At 35.1% G+C, this 11,021-nt stretch overlaps 1 pseudogene; it reads right to left on the reverse strand.

The window, feature by feature from the left end:
• Positions 1-7,184: 7,184 nt before the first annotated feature.
• LOC148947171 (uncharacterized) lies at positions 7,185-7,901 on the reverse strand (annotated as a pseudogene).
• Positions 7,902-11,021: the final 3,120 nt, after the last annotated feature.

The raw sequence follows: 11,021 nt of genomic DNA on the forward strand, positions 1-11,021 counted from the left end.
AGGGCCAAGAGATAGAAATTAAGAGACAAGAGGATACTGGCCTAAAAGGTTCGCGTCAACTAGGCAAGAATTTCAAAAACCTGCATACTCAGAGAATGACGTAAGAGTTATTAACGAAAGTATAAACTCAGAGAGTATAATAATCCAGTCATGGGGGCCACCAAAATCTATAGCTCAAAATATAATACAGACAGTTGATCAATAAGTCAGAGATTTTGTGAGGGAAGATAGGTAGGGAAATAAATTACCCGTAGGAGAAAAAACGACAAAGAAACAATTCTTAGAAAGTACCCGTACCGGTTGAAAAATAAAAGACAACGCAATAGCGCTGCCTAAGTAAAGAACAATGCTGGCACAATGTATTATTTATTTAATTTTTTTTCTGGACCAGGGCAGTTTGTATCGAAGGAGTTGTCACAAAAACTTCGAAAAGGGCTCATTCAAATTGGATTGGCTAGTGCCCATTTTAATAGTTGAAAGTCATTGGATTGCAACTAACAGCACTTCATCGCCCACCATTTCCCCAAAAGCATCCAATCAAAATTTTGAGATGGCATTTTGTTCAGCGTAGTTGATTTCCAGATAGAAATTATGTCTTGAGGAGGTCGCTCCCCCTCCACAGCCCTCAGGGCAAGGATTGTAAGTTATGCCCTGGAGGTTATATAAGGTTTATATAGAAAGCTTTGTCGTAGAAACTTCAAAAAGGGCTTATTGGACTGCCAAATTTAAAGGGCTAGTGCCCTTTTTAATAGTTGAAAGTGATTGGCTGGCAACTAACCCCCTTCTCACGCCACCGTTTCCCCAACACATCCAATCAAAATTTCGAGTTAGCCATTTTGTTCAACGTAGTTGAAAGTTCTGGAAACTAGGTCCTTGAGGATGACACCCCCCTCCCCCCACAGCCCTCGGGGTAATGGTTGTAATTTATGCCCTGGGGTCATATAAGGGTTTTATCCAAAGCGTTGTCGTAGAAACTTCAAAAAAGGCTCATTCGAATGGAAATGGAAATGACTAGTGCCCTTTTTAATAGTCAAAAGTGATTAGAAGGCAACTAACTCCCCTTCCATGCCCACCATTCCCCCAAACACATCCAATCAAAATTTTGAGATAGCCATTTTGATCAACGCAGCTGAAAGCTCTGGAAATTATATCTTTGAGCAGGACACTCCCCTAATAGTCTTCAGGAAAGGTTATAAGTTATGCCCTGGGGAAATATAAGGTTTTATTGAAAGCTTTGTCGTAGAAACTTGAGAAGGGCTCATTCAACTTGAATTTCAAAGGGCTAGTGCCCTTTTTAATAGTCAAAAGTGATTGAGGGCATCTAACCCCCCCCTCTCAAGCCCACCTTTCCTCCAATAAGAAGTATTAGATAGCCATTTTGTTCAACGTAGTTGAAAGTTTTGCAAGTTAGGTCTTTAAGGATGACATCCCCCCACAGTCCTCGGGGAAAGGGTTTTAAGTTATGATCTGGGAGCATATAATGTTTTTATAGAAATCGTTGTCATAGAAACTTCAAAAAGTACTCATTTGATTGGAAATTGAAATAGATAGTGCCCTTTTTAGTAGTTGAAAGTAATTGGAGGGCAACTAAACCCCTCTCACGCCCACCATTTCCCTAAACGCATACAATCAAAATTTTGAGATAGCCATTTTTTCAACGCAGTTGAAAATTCTGGAAAAAGTGAGGTTATTAGAGGGTTCAGCATAGAAACAGCTGTTTAGCAGGTTTGTGTCCAGTTACTGTTTAAATGGATTATTTTACTGGGCTTTGTCTCTGTGAACAAGGTAAAGACAATAGCAGGACATGGTATCAAATTGGAAGATAAAACTCTCCTAGACTTAAATTATTAAGATGATTCGAGCATCTTAGATAAAAATTTTTGCGAAATAATAAAGATTTTATATTCACTGATGATATAAAAAGTAGAATAGCCAAGACACAGGGTGCTTTATGTAGCAGTTTGAATAAGTTTGTGAAAATAGAAATATAAGTATGCGAATTTAGAGTAGAATATCGAAAGCCACAATAACGACAATACTTAAGTATGGCTCTGGAATGCAGTAGATTTAAAAGGCTGAAATTTGTAAAATGACTTCCAACGGAATTTTCTTAGAATACTTTTGAAGTACGCTTTTGACTGACCGTATGCCAAACAATAAGCTGTATGAGAATGTGGTTCTATGCACGTTCTAATGCTATCACGAAAGACAAGTTATGATGATTTAGCCACGTTTGAGGCATTTATGCATTCTAGACAAATTGCCAATATTTTGCTTTGACCCTCCATTTGGGTCCAAACATGAAGTCATCCTTGAATGGGGTATGCGAGAGGTCCTGAAAAGACATATAAAAGAAGTTGCACTTACATGAAGGGGATAAAGAGTGACAATTTGAATAGATTGGGGTAGAAAATAAACGTGCAAAGCTGTAAGAAACTCAGGGGGCTTGGTGCTGTAGCGTGAAGTTTTTAGAAAAGTGATATTAATGATGCTTAAGATGAGCATACATCACTCTTGCTCTATATCAAACGATTCAACACTTCAGTTCGCTTCTCTTTCAAAATGAGAAATAGCTTTTATCATCTTGATGTAAATTTAGATTCTAACCTCGACACCATTGCCAAAAGTAACTTTTACATGGTTTTAGGTTTTTATTTTACTGTTTTTCATTCTTTGTTTATTATTTTTGTTCTGTTTCTTCTTTTTCTAAATATAATATTACCGGTTTCCTTCAGAAGTTTATCACCACCCGATGTCCTTTTTGTCAGTGGTGGTAGAACTTAATTTATTTCGATGCACCATGTGCTTTGTAACTAAATCGGATACTTTCGCAGGTCAATTGATTTTTTTACTTCTCGTCTATATAATGCTGTTAGTGAAGCCTTTAGTATTCATCCTATGAAGGCCTATTCAAAAGTATTTTTCAAAAGATCTTTCGAAGACTTTGTATTAAAAAATAAAGGTGGGTGAATATTTTTTTTGTTTTTTTTGCAGAAGTAGGTAGACTAAGGTAGGTAAGGTAGGTAAGGTAGGTAAGGTAGGTAAGGTAGGTATGTAGGTAAGGTAGACTTTGTATTAAAAAATAAGGTAGGTGAATGTTTTTTTTTCGTAGAAGTACCTTTAGACACAATCCTCTCCTTGAAATATTCATTCCGTAATAATAATTCTGTAATGTTTTTATTTTTTTGCAGAAGTACCGTCAGACACACTCCTTCTCTTGAAATCTTGATTCAGTAAAATTACTCTTCTTAATTGCATTGGTTTTACTAACATTGTTTTTCAGCACAAAAAGAATAGTTTATTGTCGCATTTCTGAAGAATATTAGCATTGATGAAGAACAAAGCTTAAAAGTGTTTTGGACTATAAGGTCAGAACAAGCCTTATGCTTAGCTTGGGTGATCAAGCCTCTATTTGTTAAACAAAACAAACTAAAAAATACTCTACAAACCTATAATTTTAATTAATTTTTGTTCATTAATTAGATTTCTTTTCTTGAAAATAATTTCATTCCATAATAATAGAATAGTTTATTCTATATGCAATACTAATTAAACTAATGTTTAATTTAAAAGTTTAAACTAATGCAATAGAATTGCATTAGTTTTACTAACATTGTTTTTCAGCACAAAAAGAATAGTTTATTGCCGTGTTTCTGAAGAATATTAGCATTGATGAAGAACTAAACTTAAAGATGTTTTTGGTTATAAGGTCAGAACAAGCCTTAAGCTTAGATTGGGCGATCAGGCCTCTGTTTTTAAACAAAACATACTAAAAGTAGAGTGCTAAGTTATACTTCTATGACTCTATGTTCCTTCCTGTGCTATTTGGGTGGATTATGTTCCTTCCTCTGCTTTTCTAAGGGTTCATATTCCTTCCTATGCTATTCTATGGGTTTATGTTCCTCCCATGCTATTCTAAGGGTTTATGTTCCTTCCTATGCTATTCTAAGGGTTTATGTTCCTTCCTATTCTATTCTATAGAAGCTCTACACCTTTTCAAAGAGAGTGAGTAGCGAGCGGGGATTCCCCTTGCAAAAAGCGATATATTTTTTTTGGACAATTGCCTTAACTCGAGATTAGTTTGATTAAGAATGTAAAATGTCTAGAGTTGCTTGATTGACATTAGCAAAAAAGGATAAGGGATTCGCGAATTGGACTATACAAACGATATTAATTGAATAATAGAGAAAAAAACAGAGCTAGATAGTATTTGCGAATTGGATTGTATGAAGATGGAGAAAAAGGGTTAAAGTGATTAGCAGTTAAGGTAACCCTGAAGAGCATGTTAATTCATACCTTATTTATTATAAATTTGAGACAACATAAATCTATGAAAATGGTTAATTATGATAGAATGACATTGCGAGTTGACCTAGCTCTACCTCTCCGATGTGTTCTGTATAATACACAAGCGGTGTTTGAACAGTGTTGTCAGTTTAAAATAGAGTCTAACGTTATAGTATACTAAAAGTTGATACTAAGAGAGATGTAGATGGCAAGAAAAGAATTTTAGTAATGAAATTCAGAACAAACCTTAGAAATCCTTGCAAATCAAGTAGCAAATGAAGTCTGGAAATTACATTTTTTTTTATAATTTCTGTATTGTGTATCCAAGAGGTGAATTCAAGAAAGATATTTTGTCATTTTAAGATATGTACAAAAGAAAAATATAAAAAATAAATAAAGTTGAATAATTTTGAAGTTTAAAAAAAATAGTTTGTTATATGAAAAAAAAATATTGAATTAGAACCATCAGTCCTCATCATTATGAGTATCAAAAACTGGACTTAAGTTTCACATTTGAACTAGAGAAATGTATTTTCCATAATTTTCTTACAAGAAACTATAGTTTAATTTAAAAAAACCATTATTAGCTAATATTCTAAAGAAATATTTTTATTTTTTGATCCAAAAATAGACTTAAGTTTCACATTTGAACCAGAGAATTGTATTTTCCATAATTTTCTTACAAAAAACTAGAGTTTACGTTCAAAAAAGCTTAATAGCTTGTGTTTGTGTGTGTGTCGTTTCTGTTTGTTTGTCCTCTCTGTGTGTGATTCGTCTCTTTGTGTCTGTCGTCGTTGTGTGTTTGTCCTCTCTGTGTGTGAGTGGACTCTGTGTGTGTGTCGTCTCTGTGCATGTGTCGTCTCTGTGAGTGTTTCGTATCTGTGTGTGTGTTGTCTCTGTGTGTTTGTCGTCTCTGTGTGCGTGTCGTCTCTCTTTGTGTTGTCGTCTCTGTGTGTGTCTGTGTCGTCTCTGTGTTGTCTCTGTGTCTGTGTCGTCTCTGTGTGTGTGTCTGTGTGTAGTTTCTATGTTTCTGTCGTGTCTCTGTGTGTGTTGTCTCTATGTGTAAGTCGTCTCTGTGTGTGTGTCATCTCTATGTGTGTGTGTCGTCTCTGTGTTGTTGTTTTCTCTGTATGTGTGTTGTCTGTATGTTTTTGTCGTCTGTAAGTGTGTGTCCTATCTGTGTGTGTGTGTGACGTATCTGTGTGTGTCGTCTCTATGTGTGTTTGTCATTTCTGTGTGTGTGTCTCGTCTCTCTGTGTGTGTTGACTCTGTGTGTGTGTGTGTGTATAGTCTCTGTACATGTGTCGTCTCTCTAAGTCGTTTCTATGTGTTTTTCCTCTCTGTGTGTGAGTCGTCTCTTTGTGTCTGTTTTCTATGTGTGTTTGTCCTCTCTGTGTGTGAATGGACTCTGTGTGTGTGTGTGCGTGTCGTCTATTTGCATGTGTCGTTTCTGTTGTTGTTTAGTATCAGTTTGTGTGTATATTGTCTCCGTGTGTGTGTCGTCTCTGTGTGCGTGTCGTCTCTCTATGTGTTCTCGTCTCTGTGTGCGTGACATCTCTCTATGTGTTGATTTGCAGAAGAATTTTTATCCACAATAGATCCATCAGCATTCCTGTAATGACATGGGGGGGACTGTTTGAGTTTCTTGCGAGAAATAGCTTCATTAACTACATTCCAAACCTTACGCAGGTTCCCCTTACACTCATCAATTTGACGCGAAAAATAGAGCTTTTTGGCTGCACGTACTGAAGTCGTAAGTACATTTTTGTAATGTTTATACTTCAAAAGATCATCCTGTGTTTTACTTTTACATGCAACCTTGAACAGAGACGCCTTCATATGTGTAGCATTAATCAGACCTTTGGACATCCATGGGCATTTGGGTGTAGAATTCCTTGGTCTCTTCCTAAGAGGAAAATGCTTATCCAATAGAGCTCCCATACGACACACAAATAAACTTGTTGCACATTCAACATCATTAGCTTCAAGAACACTAGACCAATCATTACTCTGAAGACTAAGAATTAAATTAGAAATTTCATTATCTGTAAAAATTCTAAAAGAAGATTCACCTTGCTTATTCACAGCAATCTCAGTCTTAGGTAAAAAAAGTGATAGATAAATAGGGAAGTGATCAGACAGATCAGTGAAAACAAGACCAGAAGTAAACTTCAATTTTGGAGGATGAGAAATGAAAATATTATCTATCAAAGTGGCAGAATTTCCTTTAGGATCAACACGAGAAGGAAAAAAAATTAAAGGAAGTAGCCCAGAAGAAGAAAGCACATCAAACAGATGGTCACATTCATCGCTTGATCCAACATTTAACATATTACAATTAAAATCTCCCAAGACACAAATACGTTTTTTAGAGAAAGTCCCTGCACCAGAAAGCTGATCAAGCAAATCACAGAACATGTGTTGGAAAAGGAGGGGGCTTATAAAACAAACAAACAGTATCACATGCAAACTGGCTTTTCAGATCAATGACAAAAGAATAAACAGTCCTACTATTGGACACTACTGAATTAAACAAGGATTCAAGGTCATACCGTCTACTGAATTTAATATCAGATTTTATAAATAAAGAAATGCCCCCGGAGCACTTTATTACCACTCTAGGGACATGAATAGCAATATAATCATGCATATCATAAGCTGTTAAATTATCACTATCAAATAACCATGTTTCTGTTAGACCAATTACATCAAAAGGGCAAGAATTATCAGACCACAAATATGATTTCAGACTATCCCACTTATCTTGTATCCCATGTACATTCAAACAAAATACATTAAAGCAACTATTTGAAGAGAGAGAAGGCAGGATTTTATCACAAAAATCAATAGTAGTATGATAATTGCAACTAGAATTAACCATAGATCCAAGAGGAGGGTCAAGTTTTCCACAAAATTCCACAACAAGTGGGCGAGATTTCAAACCTGAGCCTTTTTTTCCAATCCTTCTAACAGAAACTATGTCATTCTTAGTCAAAGGAATACCAGGAAATCTAGTACTGCAAAATCCAAGAAATTTGCTTTCAGAAACTTCTGGATAAGGGTCTTCTTTGAAACCAAATAGGATCAGCTGATTTGAAATTTTCATTTGGTCAAACTGATCGCTCAGATGATCCACATTGAGTTGAATTGGCTTCAGAGATTTCTGCAGCTCTGACAAACCTGAGTCAAGCAAATGAAGAGATGATTCAAGCTTTGACATCCTCAAATCATATTGTTTTAGTGATTTTTCCACAAGCACATCAAAATCCATTTTAAGACTATTATATACCTCTTGTTTAATAATTTCCATGTTGTTAGCATCAAAAGCAGGAGGTAGGTGACTAGAGGCAAGTTTTTTAACAGAGGCCTCAACCAAAGAACCAACCTCATTAGACAGTGCCTCACTGACAACTTCTGCAATAGTAGATTTAAGGTTTTGGTCATTAAGTGAATCTGCAATTAGCTTCTGCTTGTTCTTTAAGGGTGTTAATGTGTGAGGTGAGCATAGCAATCTGCTCATTAATAGATTCAGCTCCACTTTATTGGATGGAGCAGTCTGATCTCATCTCTCTGTGACTAGGTGGTCTATAGCTCCTTTTAGAGTTGTCACCCATGATGTAGGCTACAGTGAACTCCAAACTAGCTACAAGCCAACAGCAAAAGGCAAGGGATCTTCCGGCTGGCACAAGCAATTATAAATGGTTCTAATAATAGCGAAGCAGAGGTGTAGGCACCAGGCAAAAAAATAAAAAGACTGTACCTGGGGGGTCCCCAATTGCACCCCTGGGGTTGGGGCTGCTAGGCTTGCCTACCTTTTCCACTGGACTGGTAGGCAGGGTAAACCAGTTCTTCAGAAAAATTCAATTGTCTCAATGACTGTCTCAATCACCAAAATTAGATCAAAATATCCACAATTATTTTTTTAACATTCTTCTTCTTCTTGAATAGTGTAACATGATCATCAGTGACATACTTCTGATCATCAGTGACATATGTCATCAGTGACATACTTCTTGTGTAAACAGTTCAAATTAAGGCTATGTCCAAAGAGTATGGGCAACCGATAAGAGTGGAATCTTTGGTGACAGGGTTGCCACCGAGGGTACGTTTGTACCATTTTTGGTAGGTTTTAAGTAAAACGGTATGTTTTACGTTACGGTCGTAAAAATGTTACATTTTTGTTACATTTTTGAATTTATGTTACAATTATGTTACGCTTTTGAATGATAAGTAAGTTTCACATTTTCTGAGTAATCTATTTTTCCCCCGTGAAAAAAATCCGCTGTTTCCATGTTAATTACACTTACATGAGCATCGACATTCTTTCATATCGGGGTCATTTAATCTTATCACCCAATCACTCAGTTATTAGGATGAGAAAATACCCACTTCGCTTACTCGCATTGTAAGTTAAGAAAACATCATGAGGATAAGAATATCATTTGCATAGTGACAAGTGCCAATTTACAATAGTCAGTTAGTCACCTTACGAATTTTCAATATCATAATTTGAGTTTGAATATTGTTCAGTCAACAGTCATACTGAAATGAGATGGGGAAGGGGTTAGTTGAAGTCAGGAAGGGAAATTTATAATAAAACCAGGTAAATAATAATAAAAGTTATTTTCTTTATAATTTCTTTTTAAATATTTGACTATAAGATGATATATGTATTATTCTTTGGGTAACAACCTCCCCCCCCCTTCTCATTGGTTGGATATAATATCAGGTTATATACAAAACTTGCTTTTTCTATATGAGATTATTAACAGCTTACATTGACAAAATATATAAAACTGTAAAAATGAGCCATTTTTTGGTTATAATCAAGCTATATCTAATCACTCAGGAGGGTGAGTTGAGCCAGAATTTTCAATTTTATGGTAGACTTTCCAAGAATCATGGTAAATTTTTTGACATTATACTCCCCCTCCCCATCTGTATTTTCAGAAAAGGGGTCATAATATTTGAAAATAGTATAAAATAAAGGATTTAATGGTACTGCTTGAGTTACAATTGGTTGGGAGTCACAATTCAAATTACAAATGGAAAAAGGCATTTAATTTAAATCACTGCTGTTTTGTATAGGAACTTAACACAAAAATTAAAGTTTTTTTTTTTTTTTTTATAAAAAAAAAACAAAAAAAACTTTGTCACTCGGAATTGCTCAAATCTTCATGTAGGAGTGATGCAAATTTGAAGCTGGAGGAGGTAAGACTGAGCCAATCTAAAATATTAGACGGGAAAGGAGCGATTAACATGATTTTTTGGGTCTTTTTAAGAAGCTAGATTTATTAATATTGTTTAAGTTGAAGTTTAACAATTAAAAAATCTAGTTGGCTATCTTCTTTCCTGAAAAACTCTAAATTGTCCTGTGCTTATTGGTTTGCTTTTTATCTTATTCGTATTACTCATCAACGTTTGGTTTAAATAAAGAGATTCAAAGACTTTTGGTTTAAAATATCAATAATGTTAATTAAAAAAAAAGTAGCCTGGGTTTATATCCATGCATCAAGGAGGGGGGGTTGTCGTTCTGTTGTGCAGGTAAACCATAAGCAGTCCTTACAGTTGAATAAATAGGAAATTCCTAAAGGTAAAGAAGCAGATTTTAATGAGATTATGTAAAAATAATTTTTTTAAATTATATAGGCAACAAAAGTCCCCTCCCTCCTATAATTACCGCTCTTGATAGCGAATTTAAGGTACCCTCTGTTGAAAAGAGACTTTCCTATCAAAAGTTACGAAAAGTTACGTTTTAAGAGTTTGGACGCTACGAAACTTTTTGGTTTGTTGGCAACCCTGTTTGATGATTTAACATGGAAAGATCAAGGGTTGTCAACTGGACATCTCTTATGTCCAATGGACATATTCCTGTGGGCCAGGACAAAATGACATAATAGTGCAAAAAATGGACATATTTTAGAGACTTGGGACATAAAAGGGACATATTTTGCAAATTTATAACATAAAATAGAATATTCCCCCGCTGGATATATATTTTTGTAAAAAAAAACGTCATTTTTCACCAAATCAGTATTAAAACTATTCTTGTCTTGCATTAAATTTACTTAACTACTTATTTTTTACTAATTTTTACAAACGTTATTATTTTTCGGAGTTGCTTGCTCTTTCCCGCAGACAATTATCTGCAAATACTCTTGAAATTCTTTACAAGTTTGTATTCTTTCATCTATAAACGATTTTATTTCTCCTTGCTTCTACGCTACAGTCAAGATAATAGGCAAGAAGGCACCTTTTTCGATAACTATGGCTTCCGACTTCCAGTAGTCAGGCAAAACATCTTTCTATTTATCAAGTATTACTAACTGAAAATGATAAGTTAACAAAAGAAAAAATTAGATTCTTGATTGTCTGGAATCAATTTTTATAACAATAGATGTACCAAACAATTTGCTTATTGTGCTGATTCCAAATATATAGTATTTTTTAAGTTTTGTGTTACCCAATAGTGGGCTTGACAAAAATTTGCTAAATTTTTGAAAAAGGTGAAAAACACCCCATAAAAGTCAAAGAATTTTAATGGAAATCACGCCATCAGATTCAGCGCAACAGAGAACCCCACTGTAGAGGTTCCAAGCTTAAATCCATAAAAATGAAATTTCATAGTGTTTGCCAGAAGAAGAATCATGGATCCATGTTTATTTGTTGTTATTGCTTTTTTCCAGGGGCGATCATATCGAACCAATGGTACTAGAATTTCGCAAGAGGGCTTG

The sequence above is a fragment of the Artemia sp. Qi Xiang Cuo genome, chromosome 11 (genome assembly GCF_049724085.1).
Source record: "Artemia sp. Qi Xiang Cuo chromosome 11, ASM4972408v1, whole genome shotgun sequence".
Taxonomy (NCBI): domain Eukaryota; kingdom Metazoa; phylum Arthropoda; class Branchiopoda; order Anostraca; family Artemiidae; genus Artemia; species Artemia sp. Qi Xiang Cuo.